The sequence below is a fragment of the Chrysemys picta genome, chromosome 7, assembly GCF_011386835.1.
Source record: "Chrysemys picta bellii isolate R12L10 chromosome 7, ASM1138683v2, whole genome shotgun sequence".
NCBI classification, from domain to species: Eukaryota; Metazoa; Chordata; order Testudines; family Emydidae; genus Chrysemys; species Chrysemys picta.
The window spans coordinates 80,626,275-80,648,033 of NC_088797.1; the positions used below are offsets into that span (position 1 = coordinate 80,626,275).

At 39.0% G+C, this 21,759-nt stretch overlaps 1 protein-coding gene across 7 annotated transcripts in view; it reads left to right on the plus strand.

Annotated features, from left to right (window-relative positions):
• CABCOCO1 (ciliary associated calcium binding coiled-coil 1) overlaps positions 1–21,759 on the plus strand; it is a 66,643-nt gene that overhangs the window by 30,902 nt on the left and 13,982 nt on the right. The window contains exon 6 of one of the 7 annotated variants that reach the window (XR_010589235.1): positions 525–3,126. The exons of the other annotated variants lie outside the window; for them this stretch is intronic. The gene's annotated coding sequence lies outside the window, so the exon portion shown is untranslated. Of the gene's footprint in view, positions 1–524; positions 3,127–21,759 lie in introns of those variants that run through there. 7 annotated transcript variants of the gene reach the window in all.

Here is a 21,759-nt window from a genome sequence, read left to right on the forward strand (position 1 = left end):
CAATAACAATATTTAAGATTAAATTTAATGGCAGTGAACATTCAATATTATAGCAGTTGCTAGATATCACCCAGTACAGTTAGAGTTTCAGAACAATTTCCATTATAATGTCCTTTTTCTGTGTGCTCCTCTCTTTCAGAAAAATTAAGTTTTTGGGGCTGAATTTATCTAAGGTTGCTCTCTACCCAAATGTGATTTAAAAAAAAAAAGTTTGAACAGTATCTTTTCTATGTTTGAGTGCAGGGAAGGGGAATATGCCTTTTATATTGTAAAAACTTCTACTACAACTCTTTTAGACAAGGCTACTCTAAAAGAGCTGAAGTTTGAAACTTGATATTGACATAATCATCATAAAACTAGTGCCCTTGATTGGGGTGAGAAATGGTTTTGATTAATGAATTCTGACATTTTGAACTGAACATTTGCACACATTTACACACTAAACATGTATATTAGAAAATTTCCTTAAGCATATAGGACCTGTCTGCACTGCCCCACAGTTTGGAGTACTGGAGTTTGAATAGCAGTGCACACCAAAGTGCTGCACTGTAACTCCCGTGCATGGATGCTGTGGGCATGAATGAAAAGGTTCCTAGTTTGCATTAACGTAGTCCCCTTCAAACAGGACTACATCAATGTGCAGTAGGAACCTTTAAATTTGCACCAGCAGCATCCACACAGGGGAGGTACAGCACAGCACTTGGAAGCACAGTGTTATTCGCACCTCCGTAGTCTGAACCTACCAGGCCCTCCATTCCCTTCCATGGCAGGATCTGTGTGTGCGCCTCTACCCCTCTTCCCTCCCAGGTAGGGGCTCTGTGTGCCCCCCCTTCCCTGTTGTCAGATTCCTCCAATCTCTCCTCATCAGGAGGTTCTATGTTCCCCCTCCATCATGGCGGGGGATCTGTATGCATCTCATTCCGCTTTTTCCCATCCTTCCCTCCTTCTCCCAATCTCTCCCCCACCAGAGGTACTGTGTGCCCCACATTCCCTCCTTCCCTGCCATGCCTGGGGTTCTGTGCTCCCCCCTGCCTCCATCACTGTGGTCCCCATTCTCTGTCTCCCATACCAAGGGTTCTTTGTGCCCCCTTCCTCCTATTCTAGGGTTTCCCATTCTCCCTCACCCCCATGCTGGGGCTGTGTGCACACACTCCTTTTCCCCTTCTTACCATTTCCTCTTCTCTGTCCCTCCCTCCCCCCGCCGATTATTATTTTTTCTGTCTGAGAGAGAAATCATTCAATGTGTCAGCATGTTAACCTCTATTGGAAAGAGAAGCAGTGATTGTTATAAGGGTAGTGTTATGCTGGAAGGTGTTAATGGCTGACATCAACTGGTTAATTGATTTATATATAATTGCACAGGTGCTTGAGGCTATGGCTGTGTTAAAGAGGTAGGAGGAGTTTCATGTGTCCACTGTCACCCTTCCAGTTTTCTAACTTTTCTCCAAATCAGTATGGGTTCCAGCCATTGATGCCTAAAATATTCCCTGAAATTTTGGAATTATCAAATGCGGCATTTACAAGTTATTGAGTTACTGACAGAGAAGTAGTGTTGAGTTTAGTGTAAGCACGTCACAAGCTTGGCAGTACTTAATTGACCAGGAGACCTTTCCAATGGTGAAGCTAAGTAGCTCGAGGTAAAGTGATTGGATATGAATTTTGTTTGCTTCTCTAGTGTTTCTGAATGGGTTACTTTGTGTCCTTCGGCATTCTTAATGGCTTTTTTGACTAGTTCTATAATTAAATAGAGCTGCGCGGGGGACAGTAATTATCTTTTTGCGGAGGTGCTCCACCCACCACTAATTATTTTTCATACACTAGTCAAGTAAAACAACAAAAATGCCCCCCAAATACAGTGACCCATTCAGGAAGAGGTGGGAAACGCAGCTTCCAGGTTCTTGGCTCCCCACTAGCCTGCCTGCTGAAGAGGCAAGCAGATGAGCTATGAGGCAACCAGACAGGTTTCAAAATCTGCCTGGTTTCGAGCAGAATGTCATGAAAATAGAACCATTTCTGTGAAACATTTCACTTTGGATGAATCAGCAAATTCTGACAAAAATGTTTTGTCAAAATTTTTCCAACCAGCTCTTAAAAAAATAAAAAAGTAAAATTGGAAATAGTGAGGAATCTGTCAAAAAGACCAGAAACATCTTATTTGAATCTAGACTGACATCAGTATTTAGTTAAAATGCCTCAGCAAGGCCAGCGTGGATGAACAAATTGTTCAAGGGGATATAGTCGTTCACATTTAGGTCACCAGTTCAAATTCAGCCCAAGTTGTTTAGTGATTGACAGTTGATACCATCTGCTTGCTATTTGGCATCCAGTGTGATATCATTTGGTGGTTACAGTCCAGTCTGCAAGGCCAAGTGTGCACATTGCAGATATCACCACCACAGTTGTTGCTAATTGGCAATTATACCTAGGCAATTATTGCACACAAAGATTCATGAACATTTGTTGTAATGGAAGTCATGAATTTGTGTAGCAGCTTTTGTGACTCCCATTTACTTGCTTTTCATGCGAATTTGTGCAACAAACATTGTGTTCACAAAAATATTTCTGGAACAGGAAAGTGTTGTGGTTACTCATGCAAATGCATCTTCACATGTGAATATCCATATGACATGTTTACACAGCCATCTTGAAATCTCATTGTGAGTTTGTTGCGAATAGAGACCTTCTTCACTAAGACAATATTGTTTTTTAACGATAAATGGTTTTTAGCCTGTGCATATATTTTCATCTCTAACAACCTTTATCCATTTAGCTATGAAGAAGAGTTAACAGATTCTTCATATTTACAGTAATAATAAGATCTCAGTAATAAAGATAGGGTAGCAAAAACTCTTAAAATGCTCCAGAAAGTTCAGTGTGTCCTCTAAATTTCACCTTAATATTTATATGTGGTTATATGTGGTCATATGTTACAATGGAGAATATCTCTACCTAACATTGGATCTACAATTTTTAAGCATTTAATTGATATATATCTCTTGTTTGTAACCTCATCAAAACTCATAACATGATTTAAATAGTTATCATACTTGAATTTTGTATGGTGTGTTCAGTTGATATGTGCAGTAACTTGTATTTATACATAAACCTTAGCAATGAAAATAGTTTAAATTTCAATAAAAAGATAATAAATATAATGAGTGTGTGTGTGTTATATATAAAATTTATCTTAAAAGTAAGAGCCTTCAAAGTTAAACAGTTGTGGTCTGTTAACAATCTAGATTGTTGGCAAGTCTTTAAACTCACTAATCAAAACATAAAAAGACAAAGGAAACTTTTTTTACAATGCAAGAATCCTGAACAAATTTCAAATCCACTTCACCAAACCATGTTTAAAATGTTGCTTTAGAGGGATAAATTATTCTTTCTCTCACAGGGGAGATGAATTTTATCGATAGGGCGGTGAGCTCTGAATAGGGACTGACTTTTCCATCTTTGTTATAATTCTGTTTGTGCAGAGGGCATTTTTGATGATATTCTAATTGTGAACTTTTCAAATTATTTCATGTAATTTTGTTTAGAGGGAAAAAAGTGGGTAGCTTCTTTCAACTTAATTGATATTTTAGCTAAGCTTGAAAATGGCAATTCTTTGTATTGGATTGTATTTTTTACCAATTTACAGATATGTAGACTTTTTAAAGATCTAGTTATGTATATGGAAAATTAAGAAAGCAACTGCTTTATCTGGAGTTTTGAACTTCAAATATTTCACTTTCTGTGTTAATTAAATTAATCAACCTGCCAAAATGTACCTGTGCAATGTTGTTTATACACCATTTGAGTCCCACTTAACCATTTAAATTAAATGGTTTAAAAATGGGTCATAAATAGTGCATAATTTTTGTATGGACTGTCTGTATGAGAGGGACTTTCACCAATAGTGCTCAGTCACAGGCCCCATATATCAAAAGATCGAGGCACATAAATCCAGATAGGCCGTCTGAATGCACTGTGCACCTGGTATGCAAAGAAGAGGGAACTTGTACCATTAATACAACAGGGAGCTGCCAGTCTGCCCAAGGAGAAAAATTCATATACATGAGCTCTCTGCCCTATGCACATCCCCAAACAGAGTGAGTGGCCAAGAAGAACATGGGAAGTATTCCAGCCTTAGAGCTGTAGTAACCCAAGAGCAGCTCTTTTGATGGGAAGGGAAAGGACTGGATCCAGATTCTTATTCTCTGTCATTGTTGAGAAAAAACTGATTTTTCAGGGAGGTGGTGATAGTGAACTGTGGCTTTTGGACTCTCTATTCTTGCCCCAAACCTCTCCGCCATTGCCATGGAGGTTGGGTTATATCAGCCCATTGGGCCTGGCTTGGTCTTAGCTGAGGTCCATTTCGGAATGGTCAGCAAACCTGCCTAATTTCTGGCTTTGGGCATTTCTCTTAGGTTTACAGGTCTGCTTGCAAAATCTCAGAGCTTGTAGTGTGATCACAACTACTGCACTCATGAAAGTGGCATGTAATAGATTAAAGGAAGATGAAAGTGGGGTCTTTGAAGGCATGCTGAAAAGAAGACAGCTCTTGGATCCTTGAACTCCAGTGTTGTCAGAATACACTTAAAGTAGCAAAGAGATTATTCTCCTGATTTACCCTTTTTCAGTTTCCCATAGTACTGTGGGCATATACAGTTCAGCCTAGTAATCCTATTCAGTCTGTCCTCAACTGACTTATTACTCACTAGGTAGGAATCTTCTTACCCACTGGAACGTCATTCAGTGTCTCCCCTTACACCATTCCCTAGTGCTTGATGCCCTTGTATACAGCAATGGATAGAATCTTTTACTGTGACCCTGGGATGGGGAGGTGTTGAGTGGCTGTATAAGCATTATGTGGACTCCTTGAAGCTGCTTTTGCACTCAAGATCTGCTTTTTTTGTGACTGCAGAGCCTAGATAGCCTGCACAGCTTCTGGAGGTTCCATGCCATGGATGGTGTTGGGCCAAAGATTGGACCACATCCTGTCCTGAATGTGCCCATTTAAATTCTAGTAACATTTATCCTGTAATATTCAGTGTTGTGTTTCATGCTGGTCCTGCTGACCTTTTGTGGCAGATTCTGCACTAAGCCCCCCATATAATACGGAGAAAATATGCCGTAGGAGATGATGTTGACACTTCTAAAACACACATTTTAGGGCCCATGTTTTTTACACTATTTATATACAAGTGTCCTATTTCCACCACTTCAGATATATCCTGTAGGTGTCAAGAGTTTCATTGGCTTTCTATTCTGCCCAAAGAGCACTGCCTGCTGTATACCATGGTAGTGGGTCAGTGGTGTATTTGAATGCGGGTTGCAAATACAGCATGGGAATTTCTTTTTGAACTGCACAGTATAAGGTAATAGCATAATTCTTAAGCAATAGATGTATAGAGTACACAGTATTCTACTTCCATTGAGGTAAGACAATCCAAATGTTGTTTTAGGCTTTTGAAAGCATTCTATGCTGAGTTTTGGATTGGCAAAACTTCCAGCAGTTTTGGACACTGGGCTGTTGGAATTCATGACTGTGTCTCATAGACTCAGACTTTAAGCCATTTAATGCATTTTACGTGTTGTGGATACAGGCTTGGGAGATGTTGACGTGCACCATTGAAAATGTACTTAGACTCCATATTAATTAAGCTTTGCCTCTTGTTTCATTTAAAAAAAAAGGGGAGCTAGGGTGAAAGGGTAACTTCTTAATTCTTCTTATAGTTCTTTGAATATCTGCCGAACACTCTCACTTATTTTTTCTCACATAGAATTCCTTTAGTATTCATGATGTCCATTTATCATTTTAATTTTTATCTGTTATACATTCAGGCCCCTTAATGATCCTTCTTTGTTCTAACAAAGAAATTTTGCTAGCTTTTGTATTCTCCACGAGTTAGGAATTAGTTGAAGGTTTACCTTTGGAAAAATGCTAAATTACCTGTAATGATGTAACTTCAAAGGAAGCATTTAATGTAGTTCTACTCTGACCCATTCTTGTTTTTGGAAATTATATATATGTATTTTTTTTAGTATTACTATTGTCCCTGCTGACCCAGATTAAAAGGAACTGATGGCTAGAGGCAAGGTTGCTTTTATTTTTTTAAACTCTTACCAGAGGTGCACTATAGTGCCCTCATGTGGGAATTCTAAAAACATAATTACATTCCAGTCTCTCTGAGAATGGGAGCTCTGAGGCAAATCCTGTTCACACTACTCATGAGAATAGTTCCCAAAAGGATTTTACCTTTTGTCCTTTTCTGCTGCACTTGCAAACAAAACTATCTGAATTACTACTGAAATGTAAAATAATCCCCTTTTCATTGAAGCCCTGAAATAGCAAAACCCAATGAGAGAGGTTAAAAACAGAATCTTAGTCTTAGCTCTGCATTTCCTAGCTTCTGCTGGTGTAACTCAAATTCCTACTATTATTAATGGTATTTTTATTGCCCCATATTTAATAGGCTCTCCTTATTCTGATCAAACCTAAATTAAATGGTAAGTAATAAAGGAAAAAGGGTATACAATCAAAGTACTAGAAGTAATTGGTCAGCCCAAGCATTGCTAGAGCTATGTAATGAGTTGGGGGACAAAACAGGGCTTTGGTGTCAGTCATAAAGTTCATAGCCTCTAAAACTGACAATGAAAACACATAGCTACTTTAGCATATTTTTCTGTGAATTTAAATGACAAATTATTGTATATATTGAATATCAGAGCAACAGAAAAATCATACACCATGGATAGACTTTATTAATTTAAGACACAGATGACAGACATTAGACAAGCTTAGAAGTCTGACAGACTGAGTCTTGGTGTTTGACTAGCGCAAGAGAAAATGAGAATTTGTCTTTTTGTAGATTATTTTTCTCCTTCATAGTATAGTGTACATTAAATAAACTAATACATATGAAACGTACACATTAGAATAAAATTTAAGTCTGGAATGATGCAACTTATTTGGAGAAAAGATTTCAGAAGGATTGTACAAGAAATACAGCCCCTAAGACATAGCATATCAAATATAATAAAATGGGGGAAACTGGTTTGCTCAGGGAATTAATAATGAGATTATAGGGTTTTTCTCTGCTTAGTCACCATTTTGAATTTGGAGTAATTATTCAGCAGACTATGTGAAATGAGCTGCTTTCCACCCACTTTCTAATAAAGGTCATTTTTTTAAAAAACCTGCTCTCACCAATTTGCTAACAAACAATGAAATTTGGAAACACAGGAATTGCTTGACCATGATGGTGCCTCCAAGATCAATTTGTACAGGACAAGTGAATTTTTTTTTCCTAATTCCCCCTGTACTCTTCCCACATGTTGTGGGTACAAGCACAGACAGATTAGTGTGAATATTAACAGAACACATCATATGGTGTGACATTTACCCAGGTGCAAAGGACCCACATAAGACTGTGCTGGGTGGAGGGGGAAAGGACTGCTGCACTTCCTGGGCATCAGTTAAGGGTGTCTCTGAGGCAGCTCCAATAAGGGTCGCAGAGTTTATGGTGGGGGGAGGAACCAGACTCTGGAGAGTGTCCTGGACACCCAGTGGGCCCAAACCCCTGCATGCTGTTCCTCATAGGAAGGAAGAGTGGCTGTGCAGAGTTTGGGTTGCAGCCTCACAGGTTGTCTGTGGGTTGCGTGAATTCTATCTTCCTTTGTCTGGTTTAGCATGCTGCACAAAGCCCAGATTACACAGGATTTGTATGGGGAGGGATGAATTTCACCCACTATTGCAGCTATTTGGGAAAACTGTTGAGTATTCAACAAGGATCCAACTGTGCCACCATCATTCACATTGACTAATATCTTATCCCATGAGTAGCCCCAACAATGTCAGTGGCTGTTTGCAGAGTAAATTACTGTACTAACATTGTGAGTAAAGGTAGCAAAATCAGGCCCCATGTTAGAATCCGTACAGATAATTTAAACACAAGGATGATCTCACAAGAATGCAAAGATCCCTAGTTTATAGTCTCTCAAAATGCTAGTGCAGCTTTTTGCTCAGGATAGGAGAAAGTGATGTAGTAGTTTATCTTTATAGATCATTCCTGAAGAAGACCTCATATTCCAAACATTTTTTTTATTAATTTGTATTGTTTATTTCCAGCTGTAACAGAGTGGCTTGCCCCTTAAATTTTGGAGGCCTGGGGCCAGCCAGCTCTGATTACTAAGGAGGCATATCTGGGAGAGAGGAGATGATTTCCCCATAAATATAATCAGGAAGCTGCATGGAGAGGGGGAAGCGTAGGATACTGTGGGGAGTAAGAGAGGCTCCTACAGGAAAACCCTGACAACCAAGGGGATTTGGGGGCTGGAGCTCAGTGAGCAGGAGGCTGTTGTGGGAAACCCTGACTGGGTTTGGGCCTGGAGGCCAGTGCTAGGAAGAGCTGGGAGGATGGGCTGTGAAAACAGACTGGCACAGAAGAAGACACCAGAACTAAATATTGACTTTTTGGTTGTTATGGATTTTCTTGTGGGACCCTGAAGATTAAGTTCTTTTTCTGTTATTCAGCCAGCCACTGGCGGGTGTGATAGTAACCCAGAGACAAGCCTTTGTGCAGTTCTTAAGGAAACCTGAAGGGGGGAGAAACAGAAGCAGGATGCAGCTAAGTGACCTCTGGCCATGAGGGGGTGCTCAGTAAACAGTAACCCCATTAAATCAGCATTAAATTAAGGTAACTGTGATGTTTAGTTTTCAACATTAAAAGAAGGTTGCAGTAGAATTTATAGTAAAAATTATATTTGTTAGTATATATCTGTAGCATTTAAATTCTTCTTGGATAGACTAAAGTAAATTTCAAGTAATGGCAAGTAAATTTAAATAACAGAGCCATGATTAAATACTTTCATGCCTTTGAAAATATTTTAGCCCTGATTTTTTCTTTCCCTGCCCCCTTATTTTTACTGGCTTTAATTATCCATGATCAAGGGAGGAGGAGTATACTGCTATTGCAATATTTTCTATAGCAGAACAGTGCCAGAATGAAATATTTGTCTGTGTACATTTGCCAACTTGTTTTCATTCTTTTCCTCCCCCACCACTCCTTATATTCTGGGAAGGACTGCTGATTGGTGCACTGGATCAAGGACAGTGCAAAATTAGTACAGCAGGAAACTTTGAGATGTTTAAATAACTTTTGCAATAGAAGTAGGCTTTTTAACTAATTTCAGAGTGAAGTTACTATATTTCCAGAGTGTTGTAAAACTGAGACAGGAGAGCTGGATGCCAGTGTTAACAAAAATAGAATTCACCAAATTCTTTATGGCTGTGTTTAACCTCTGTTCCTTTAATCATATGCACAGCAGGGAAAAGGGATGTGCTAAAACAATTTGTTATGTATAAAGCAGCGGACATTTTTAGCTACAAACCACACTGCCAGTTGGAATCAAACAATAAGGCCAAATTTATTTAATTTTTTAATGAATTTTGAGCTAAGTGGTCCTTTTAATTACATTAATCGGGCAGGCTTCCACATTGCAAGCCTTCGGGCTAGAAGTGCAATTTAAATCCTTTGTACTAAATATTTCAAAACTTTTTAAATAGATGAAATGGTTTAACATTTGCTTGATTTATATTTCACTAACACACACAATTTTTATAATTCAGCTTTTATCACTGCAATGTGGTGCCATGACAAAATAAAGAGAACAGTAGTTTTGCATAAGTGTTTATATAATACATGAGATGTATATAAAACTGGACCAGCATAGGGGACTGGATTACTCAAGGGATTAATATTGATCTAGAACCTTTCACCTCAAGTCACTGGTTCAAGCCCGGATGAGTAGTGATTGAAAGTTATTGAAGTCTGAAGCTTTTTGGTAACCTATGCAAAATGAACATGTGGTGTCAGTCAAGATAGGGAAAAGATACAACCAGTCTAGTAGCAGAAAAGAAGGTGGGTACTTCAAGGGATTGAGAAGAGGTGGAACAGAGAGATGGAAGCCTGGTATCCTTGTCTCTCTCCCCTCACCTTGGAATCCTAAGCGGCTATACTCTTTTTAGATATGGTCTCATCAGATTTCGTAGCTAGGTAAGATTGAAATGGGTTGATGCTTGGTTGGAAATTTTCCAAAAAAAACCTTCAGGTGTTGTAGTAAATGATTGGTGACAAAATAAATAGTGAACCAATGCCGTGATTTGGTGGTGGTAGGGATTGCATGGCAGGATCTGTTCGAGAAGATATAAAACTGATGTCCTGAACACTTATCATTAGCTCAAGGACACAAATCACAAAAGTAAGTGTTAACCACAATGTCATCCTGCTATATTCCAAATGAGTAATTACAACCTTCCTATAGTAATTCCTCTGTAAATACAACTGGTTGAGGTAGGTATTCACTCTCTCCATCTTTTTTAATAAAATTAACATGGCTCATATTTAATGGATTAAAAACTGGCTGACTGATAGGTCTCAAAAATGTAATTAAACTGGGAATCCTCATTGAGCATGTGTACTTCTAGTCGGGTCCTGCAGAGATTGGTTCTTGACCCTACCCTATTTCAACATTTTTACCAATGAAGAAAGAAAAAATCATCACTGATAGTTTGAAGATGGCACAAAAATTTGGAAGAGTGGTAAATAATGAAGGGGACAGGTCACTGATACAGTGATTTGGATCATTTAGTAAACTAGGCTCCAGTAAACAAATATGCATTTTAATATGGCTAAATATATACATCTAGGAACAAAGACTATAGGTAAGGCTATGATTTTTTCGCGGAATTTGTGACTTCTAGCAACCTCTGTGAATTCAGCCCTGTAGGCTGGGAGCTGTAGGATACCCTGCCGCCAGGGGGACCCCACAGCTCCCCGTGCCCACGGGTACTGGGGCCTCCCCGGAGTTCTCAGCTACTGCAGTTCCTGGCTGCCGTGGGTGGCGGGGCCACAGCTCCTGGTCGCGTCGGGCAGTTGGGGCTCCCCGCAGCTCCAAGCCGCCACAGGTGGCAGGGGCAAAGCTCCTGGCCAATGCGGGCTGCCAGAGACCTGGGAGCTCCATGCCGACGCAGGCAGCGGGGCCCCCAGAATTCCGAGCTGCTGTGGGCACCAGGGGTCTTTCAGAATTGCCATGGGTGGCGGGGGCACCCTGGAGCTCCAAGTCCCCACAGACGGTGGGGGCCCCCAGAGCTCGTAGCAGCCCCCACAGCTGCCCAACCTCTGTAGGCTGTGTAGGAACCCTACAGCTGGGCTCCCTGTTTTGTTAGGGATATTTTTAGTAAAAGTTAGGGACAGGTCATGGGCTTCCATTATTTTTTTTTTTTTTTATTGCCCATGACCTATCTGACTTTTACTAAAAATATCCGAGACAAAATCTTAGCCTTAAATATAGGCCATAATTACAGAATTGGGAAGTATGTCCTGGGAAGCAGTGACTCTGAAAAAGGGTTTTGGTGTCTGGTGGATTATCAGCTGACCATGAGCTCTTGGTGTGATGCTGTGGCTAACAGAGTTAATGTAATCCTTGGATGCATACACGAGAGTTTGAAGTCAGAGTAGAAAATCACTCGAAATTGCGCTGTTCTGTTCATTCCCTCTGACACATCTGGCACTGGCTACAGTCTGAGACTCACTACTAGGTTACAAGAATCATTGGTTTGATACAGTATGGCCATTCTTATGTTCTTAAATTGAAACTAGACAAATTCAGACTGGAAATCAAGTAATTTTTTAACAATGAGGGTAATTAATCATTGGAACAAATTATCAAGGTCATAGTGGATTCTCCATCACTGACCATTTATAAATCAAGGTTGAATATTTTTCTAAAAAGATATGCTCTAGGGATTATTTTGTGGAAGTTCTATGGCCTGTGTTATACAGGAGGTCAGACTAGATGATCACCTTGGAATCTATAAATATGAATCTGCTGTGTAGTGCTAACTGTGATTGGTGTTTAAACGCTTCCTTTCAAGAGGTGACTGCATTCCAGTGATGTGATTTCTTTTTGCAGAGCTTGTGAAAGATTTAGGATCTCTGGATGAAAGGCACTATGTAACATGTCAGTTATTATTATTAGCCACTTTATATTTAGCTGTCCAAAATAATTTGTTTCTGTACAATTTATTAACAATATCTTGTTTTTGCCCTTCTAACTATGCATGATTTAAATGAAAATAGCTATTGCCCCACAGGCTGTATACTGTCCTTAAACTAGGTTAAGCATGGGACCCAGGGCTCTTTGGGTGAAATCTTGGTCCTAGTGATGTCAGTGGTAAAATTCATGTTGACGTTGATAGAACCAGGATTTTACCCATTATAAAGATGCGCTAGCTCAGTTACCTGACTGCAGTGTGGCCCCTTCCTGAGTGACCTCACTTGGGAACATCTAGTAAGATAAATATGAATGCAAAAGAAAATTAGCACAATTATACTGGTTAGAGAGCTGTAAAGGTTTTGAAAAACATTGAAGGAAATGGGGTTAGGTGAGGAGAAAATGGATGGGGAGAAAAGCAATGCGATGGGGGGAGGGCAGGAATTTGTGCAAAAATACAAAAATGGAGGGGAGGCAGGGGACTTGTTTTATGTCCTGGGCCCTGTAACTCCTGACTACAGTTCTTGTGTCCAGATGAAATACTTCTGCAAGATAATGTTTATTAGAAGATAAATAATTACATTTTAATGTATCCACAAACTGAAAATATTTGGCCATATATTTATATTTCAAGTGGGATTTTCCTTTGGCTTTTGGTAATTATTGAGGGAAGAACAAACTTTGTGACAAATAGCTACCTGGAGCTATTGAATTCCCCTGAAACATTAGATCACTTATAGATAATTGCATTGATTTATGATGGGGAAATTTTTAGCAGATCTTGCTGTCAAATGCTGATATGTAGCTAAGTACACCAAGCCCAATATAAGTATCTGTTGAACTTTCTGAATTTTGGTGTAATGGCCCAATCCATGCTTGTTTTCATTAAGAAGGTATAGTTCAAACGCCCTCTTTTGAGGGGACTAGATGGCATATGGGGTTAATATATTAACCTATTACTACATGAGAGTAGAGTTCCCGATCTAGCTATTGTCTGTCACAAAAGAAAATGAGTTTGGTCTATACAAGACCCCAACCATATTCTGTGAACATGTCAATACCGCTCAAATGCTTTCTTTATGGCAGTCTCTAAGAAATGCCCTGGGCTGAAGCTGTGGAAGTGCTAGGGATCAAAATTAAGGGCTTGTCTACACGGTGGGGTAATGCACACTTACAGAGGCATGATTGAGGAGCTGTAATGGGTTGTGCATTAATTGCTCTGTATAGACCCTACTGGTGTGCATTAAAAGTTGCCTCATGCGCTTTAAAGAAGTATTGTTTCAAACAGTACTACACTAAAACACATAAAGGAGCTTTTAATCGAAACTACTAGCAGGGTCTACACAGCCCCAGTTAACTCAACACATTAGTGCACTTTAGAAATAATACCCCTGTAGTGTGCATTGCTGTTCCTTGGAGACAAGCCTTGAGATGCATTGGCAATAGCTTGCTTGCACAGCACCATTCCACATTATGCCTGTCTCAAATCAATACAATTAATCCTTCACTTTGCAGCATGAATTTTTCACCTCCAAATTTTAATAATACAAAAATTCTTGTTGACATAAAAGGTATGTGTTGAAAATTGACTAGATTTTTAGTGCTGTTATGAAGAGAAAACAATAGATGGCCAGCTTTAATTTACAAAAATTCAATGCAACTCACAGTGGCCTACAGTATTTGTGTTTTCTGGGTTTTTAAAAATAATATATGGGTCCAACAAAACTTTTACCTTTAAAAATATTAGTGCATCAGCTATATTGGAAAAGGCTGAAATTGTTCAAATGAGCTCAGTAAAACAATTTGGACTACAATTCCCGGAATGCTCATGAAACTGACATGCCTACATATTCTTAGTCATAATCCATCATTCTGATTTCAAATCGATGGGTTATGACTTTCTGATGTCAGATCTGTGAGTTAAGGCTTTTTTGAGTACAGCTTGCTATTCAGTTATTGCCTCTATCCATATATTATAAATCATTACTTCTTCACCATGCAGTCAGCAGTTTCTGTTTCCTAACATTCTAAAGCATACTTGTTTAGTCTTTGTTATGTTCACAAATGCTGCACACAGAGAAATCAAAAATAGTGAGTGCTTACCTAGTAGAAAAATAAAACCTCTATCACAACAAAAAGTTTATGGAATATCCTGGGTTCCTATTTCTTGTTAAAATAGAGAGAATTAAATTTAGGTTGAAATAACTCTTCTCCAACCTGCACAAATAAAAACAATAATAAATTAGCACAACAGTTGTGATAGATATCAGATTTATTTTAGTTCACACAGCTAACTTCTTGCAGGATGACACTTTTTCTGATAAGTGATCTTTATAAGGTAGATCTGCTTCTGATTAAATTTAGAGAGACAAGGTGGATGAGGTAAATCTATTGTTGGACCAACTTCTGTTGGTGAAAGAGAAAAGTTCTGTTGCACCTTCAAGAGCTGAAGAAGAGCTCAAAAACTTATCTCCTTTACCAACAGATGTTGGTCCAATAAAAGATATATTACCTCATCTGCCTTGTTTCTCTAATATCCTGGGACCAACACAGCTACAACAGCATTGCAAACAACAATGGAAGATATCTGATTACATTTGACATTTGCTAGTGTGCTGGTTTAGGTCATACTGCGTATGTATCAGTTGCTATTAAATTGGAGTCCTGTTAGATTAATTCCTTATAGAGTAATAAACTTACTTTCAGTGCACAAAATGGAAGACTACAATAGAAAACTGATCTCATAAAAGTACACATCAGTTACATTAATATATTTTATATGTGCCAAATCAAGACAATGGCCTTGGAGCACAGATCTTATTAAAAAGAATACCTAGCAAAATAAAAGATCACCTGCAGTCCTTAGGTTAAGTGCAACTGAACCCTGTTGTGTTGTGACCTCAACAGGTTTCTCAAGTTAAGGAGAATTGGACCTGGTCTGTATTTGGATGGGAGAAGTCCAGATTCTACAGCAGCCTGAATTTTCTTTGGTGTTGATGATTTTTCATTGTGCCGCTTTCCTCTGAATTGCTATCATGAACACATGTCCAAATGTTGTGCTAGTGGTCACTGTGCTGCTTTTAGAGGAGACTAAAAATTAGAGAGGCAGTGTAGTCTGATGAATATAGCACCCGAGACTGGGGTTAGAGTTCTGGCTCCATCACTGACCTGCAGTGCTTTCTTTTCAGAGGCTATAAACAACTGTAGATGCCAGCAGTTATAAGTTGCAACACAACTCTTTCTAAGCAAGCACATTTATTCTTAAGGTGAAAGCATTGGAGAGAACAATAAAACAATAAAAAAACCATACACATATGCTAAAAAGCTTCCCAGAGGTTACCCTAACTGGGACTAGTAGGTGTCAGTCCTTCAAAACACACAAATGGGTTTTCCTCAGGGTTACAAGTTCATAACTGTCTCAGATTCAAAGCCAGACCAACCATGAATAGTTCATTTTTTCCCCTTATGCAGCTCAGGCCTTTGATCTTGGCCTCAGGTAACAGGTGATCAGCCAGAGAAAGGCCCACTCCTCAGGGCATAGCTTCAAATGGTTGGGGTTTTGCATAATCAGAGCTTTGAATTTGCACTCACATCCCTCTAGATATTTCCCAGGAAATCCACTTCACATGTATTGTCCCAAAAAGTCCATTCTTGTGTGGCACGTTGTTCAGTGTAGTCCTTTGATCATCTAGGCTTTACACCACATCTCCCCCCTACAGAGCTTATATACAATTCTGGCCCACAGTAATATATAAACTTTGCATGTAGTAAATGGACCCGAAGATACTTAATTCAATAAGATTTTCAACGATATTGCAGGAAACTGCTCTATCTGTGACACACACACATATCATCCACAGGGTGTGCAGAGGTGTATATCACAATTGGTCATTAACTACCTCTGTTAACACATCTCAGCTGCATCTGGGTAACCGGTGAGGATGTGCAAGCCATTAAAAACACAGGTTGCTTTTCAGATCCCAAGCTTACCTTGAAGTTGGGGGTCAGGGGGGTGAGAGGGGGGAACTTGTTACTTGTAAATGGAGTAATTTGACCTGGAAATCGTTGAGACAATAAATATAAAGCTCTGCAAAGCCACTTTTCAGAGAAGAACTACTCTTTAAATATGGTCTGGTTCTGTACACTTCTGCTGGCCAAAAGGTGTTGGAAACATTTTAGATAGAACTCTGTTTAAATAATCTATAATATGGTTACTTACCACACTTATGTATGGTACATGGAGCCTAAGTATCTGTCTCTCTGCCTTTCTTGTTACCTACAGATTTCCAAAATGGTAAAAATTGTGTGCCAAATCCTGCTCACATGATGTCAATGGCAAAAATCTCCTTGACTTCAAATTTCCTGCCAAATGCATTAGACCACTAGATGGAGACATAACAGTTTATCTTGTACGTTAGAGAGTTCATAGATGATCATCAAATCCACCAGCTGCTGCCTGCTCTTTCTGGGCAGCTTGCCAACTTTCTGGCAGTATGTTGACTGGGAAGCAGACAGTGACACACTTTGATCGAAAAACTTGTATGATGATTTTTTTGTTGTAATATTATTGTTTTTTAAAAATGATAAAAGAGATCAAGATGTGTATCATGATCAAAGCATGCTTCTGTCTGCTTCCCCATCAGCAACTTCTAATTTATAAAAAAATCCGATTGTCTGGAAAGTAATCAGCAAAGGTTTGTGCTTTCTCTTCTCTCTCTGCCAGGAGATGCTGTAAATGAGAAAATTAAAAGGGGGGAGGGTATGAGGACGGGAGCTAGTCAAACACCAGTTGACACATATATTTAAAGAAGACAAATACTTTTAATAATTCAAAGAATGAGTTTAGTTGCAAAAAATAATTGTTAAAACTTTTAAATCAGCTCCTGATTTCATTCCACTATGAGCTGAGGAGCTGCATATGATGTTCTTGTGATATATGTAACCTCCTTCCATGGGAAGAGCTTCTACTAGGGTGGAGTCTTAAGACTAATTTACTGTAGATGGGCAAAAACATGCACCTAGGATATTTCACATCATCAACAACTAATTTATTTGTGGTTTTGGAGCCTTATTTCCTAAATGGGGCCTCTTGTCAATCTGTAGTTTTTCCATATGGAGTTCTGCAGGAGATGTAATTTATTAGCATGTATAAATGATATAATGAGCTCCTAGAAGCAATACTTGCATGTGTAAATGCTACAAATGATACTATGTGTGAAATTAGAAGCCATGACTTGAAAATGTTGCCTTTATATTTGGCATAGTTGTTTCTTAGCTTGTGTTATTTAGTCAAGCTTAAAAATGCCTTAGTCTAATGTGATAAATAGCAGCTGCATAGATGAACCCGGGGATGGATACATTCTGTGAGTTGGAGAAAGAGTATATCTGTTGGTGCAGGAATGAGTATTTCTAGCTGATGTAAAAGACAAGCCCAATGCCAATGATGGGAGTTAGCACAGTGGAATCCTGGCCCGTGGTGGGGCTCTTTGGGTATGTCCACACAGCAATTAGAAATCCACACCTGACCCATGCCAGCTGACTTGGATTCATGGAGGTCGGGCTAAGAGACTGTTTAATTGTGGTGTAGATGTTCAGGCTTGGGCTGAAGCCCAGGCTCTTGAACCCTGTGTGGCGGGAAGGTCCCAGAGCTCGGGCTGCAACCCAAACCCGAATGTCTACACCACAATTAACCAGCCCCTTAGGGCTTGTCTACACTTACAGTGCTGCACAGGTGCAGCTGTGCCACTGTCACATCTGTTCAAGATGCTACCTATGCCAACAGGAGAGCTTCTCCCATCAATGTAGGTACACCACCTCCCTGAGAGGCAGAAGCTATGCTGATGGGAGAAGCCCTCCTATCAGCATAGCACTGTCTACGCCGGGAGTTTCCACACCCCTGAATGATATAGTTATACTGACATATGTTTGTAGTGTAGGCCAAGCCCCATAGGCCTGAGTCAGCAGGCCCAGGCCAGCTATGGGTGTCTAATTGCAGTGTGGACATATCCTGTAGAATAATACAAATATATAAATAATTTCATACTCTGCCAACATTAGATGGGGAGAGGGCTAGAGCAGGAAAACCACATAAGGGAAGGCATTGACAAAGTTCTTCATAAAATTATTAATTTTATGTAAATAAAATGTATGCTGGCCTGTCTAGGTTGATAGAGGATTGTGTAAAAGGGTGGCTGGGTAACCAAGAGGAATATGATGCTTCTCAAAACACTTTTTTGAATGGAGTCATTGACATTGAGTTAAGGGTCTGTCGTTTTGCCTCTGGAGAATTTAGTTTAAATTTTGACTTGGGTCACAACTGAAATGGATGTTGATGGTTTCGTTCAAGACACTTATCCACCAGACACAGATTGTCACGCTTGGTAGTTAATGCTTAAGACAAATGCAGGACTCTAATAGCAAGGTGCTTCAGCTCAAGAATAAAGTATATTGACGGAGCTGTAAAGAGGAATATATTCACTTTCATTCATCCCCTGACCACTCCAGTAGCCATCCCACCTCTTCTCCTTAGCTGCTTCCCATTTCTCACTCATTCATCTCACTGAGCCACCGCACAAGCCCTTTTCCCTCCACAAGGCTGATTTACTATTGTGCTTTTCCCACCTTTCCTTTGCTGTCAGCCCCCTCACACACACACTTTTGCCTGCCTATAGTTCCACATCTGTTCTCTTCCCAACTTCTCTGGCCTGCAGTCTTGACATGACTGGTGTTCCTGATGTAGTTCCCATTTTGATGGTCAGGTTGAAACCCAGCAGCTCTGGTGCTAGGCTTTGTCAGGGATACAGAGCTCTGATACAGGCAGGATTTTCAGCTGTAGGGAGTGGTTCTGAGACCTACATTTCAACATATCCTGTAGCAGGACATTCTCAGTTGAGAGACCTGGTTTTAGCATTCAATCCCCTTGGCTATCCATCATAGCCATAGCCTAGTATCATTCAGGTAATGACGCAGTGCATTTCTTTTGATTTACATTTGATTAACTGTTTTTGTTTTATGTTTCATTTATCTGGAACTGAAGAGCATAGCTGCCATGGTAATAGGTGCTCTCAGAATGAGTAAATAATAAATTGTTTTGACATTTTTCCTCCAAAACTGACCATGACGGAGATATTGCCCTAATTGTAGACACAACTGTCTTCACACCCCTCATGATCATTTTCTCTGCCAGTCCATCTACCCACAAAGATACTGATGTGCATTTGATTATGGGGGGTGGGGAGGAACATCAAGATTCAGATTTAATCTTGTAACCTTATCCACTTACATGATCTTATGAAAATATTTCTCACCTTTATATGGTTACTGGGTATATTAATTTATAAATCTAAAAAATACAAAGTCCCTTTAAAGTGTTAAACATGGCGTAGTAAAATATGCATCTAGAACAAGATACAATTTGTATATATCAAGGGCTTTTTTTCCTTTAGAGTACAACATTTACTCTATCCAGTCACTAATCTCAAGAGTCAAGGCTTCTGCCTCAGTGCTATGGTGATGCTTGGTTGAACCTTAAATCTTCATAATTTTTGACATCGAACTGAAACTGAAATGTTAATGCTTGAGATTACATGCAACGGGCCTACAGTGATAAATCAAATCATTTGAACATTCAGTTACAAACAAGGATGTCAATAACAAAATCCAAAGAGACCAACAAAAGCAAATATCTACAAACACAGACATTTTAAATGCCATATTCTCTGCAGCTTCAAAAGATTAAACTTAGTATAATTTTAAAGCTCAAAATCTTTGCCATGAATCCCAGCTTGAGGTAAAATTCTACATGATGATGGAGATCTTGTGCAAACGAATTCAGCTGGTTTTTTTTTTTAATGACTGGAGATTAAATTACAGTTGGTGAGGGATACAGACTTAAGTGAGTGTTATGTTTAAAGTCAGTTCAGTGAAAAATTATTCTGTTGGTAATGGTTTCTTCCATCAGAAACCATTGCAACCCAACAGAACTGGAAAATGTCTTCTCCAAAACTTTCCAACCCTTGCTGGAGGGAAGAGAAACCTTCTCTTAGGAGATTCGTATCCCCTCAATAACAACTTCCGATTTAGCCAGACTCACAGCATCCAAGGTGCGGCTGGCTTTGGCAGCTAACCAAGAGGGAGTTTATTTCCAATCATCCACCAGGGCAGGTTTAAGCCAAATTTAAATTAGTTTTTATGTTGGTACAGTGGTCATACTACAAAAACATAACTCGGTCCACAACTGCAGTTCTATTCAACATAAATTGCAGGAACATACAATACAGCTTAACCAACCCCCAAACACTCAACTTACTTTCTGACCCAACATAAATAAACTAATGAACATATACTATAAAAGGAGAGAACGAGTTAGTATTGGCTTGTTTATAGTGGGATGTAAAGTAGGTCAACTTTTTATATGGTATACTGAAGCAATGGTTTCTTTCAGATCAAAAAAAGATATGACTGGAGTTCTTGAGTTTGAATTTATACAGCAGCACAACTGTCATGCAATACTGATACCTTGACAATCATTTTAACATTAGTATTTTTAAGCTATGTATTTTCTTTTGTTAAATTAATGAGTGCCGATCAAATATTGTAGTATGAAGATGGAAACTGGTAATACCTCAAATTAGTGTCACATACAGAGATGCAATTTAAAATCCGTAACTTAGCAATTTTAGAGGGAAACTGTTTCAGGGTATACATCTGTGAATCCAGAAATGCATGTTAATAACTTAATTTTAATGATACAAACATGAAAATAAGTCCCTAAAACAGTCTCTTGTCAATTTTCTGATAAAATAAACTTGTTTTTCCATTTGTGATTAAAATGACCCACAGTAAGATTTTGTTTGAACTAGGTGTTAATTAAAAATATGGAAATGGATTTAAAACACTTTACAGTTCACAGAGAAAGAATAATAGCAACTGATCTCACAACCATGCCTGTTTTGAGATGTTTTTAAAATATTTAAGTTACTGGTTGTTTTTCTGCATGCTTGTTTCCAAAGCAAAATGTGATTCCAATAAAAACAGAAACTGAATTTATAGTCCTCAGGACAAATTGTTGTTTTAACAGAAACGTACACATTCCGAGGCAAAGACTTAAGCCAATGATCTTTGTATTTTATGTCTAATAGCACAGGATGCAACATTACTGTCTTTATATCACCCTACATCAGAATATTTTTATAGTGCGACATATTAAAAAGAAACAGCATATTTCCCTTTTTAAATCACATGAGCAATTTGTACATCCTACTAGCTTAGAATCAATATTATGTTTAGGGTTTTTTTTTTTAATGCCAACCTTTTAAAAATTAAACTATTTTACTTCTACATCAGCTGAGAATTAATTGAGCAGGGTAGCCTAATGATACTGGATCCACCCATGGGCTGAGAGGAATTTAGACAACTTGTTTCCTGAACATTTGACATTTGGAGGCTGCACACAATGCATAGTTTGTTTGGTTTGGTTGGTGGTTTTGTTTAGTTTAGTTTTGGGGCTGGGGGAGTTGTGTATGACCACTCTTGCATATAGCGAGTGCTCTAATCAGAGGGATAAGATAAGAAGAGAAGGATGTACAATAAATTTGTATGACAGGCAAAGCCTTGACATTTCACAGAATAGGTGAGCTGGTGGAATCTCTATCTAGCTTCAGGCAATAGCTAGCCACTAATCACAGAATCAAAAAGTCCCCCTTCTACAGTTTGGTTTTA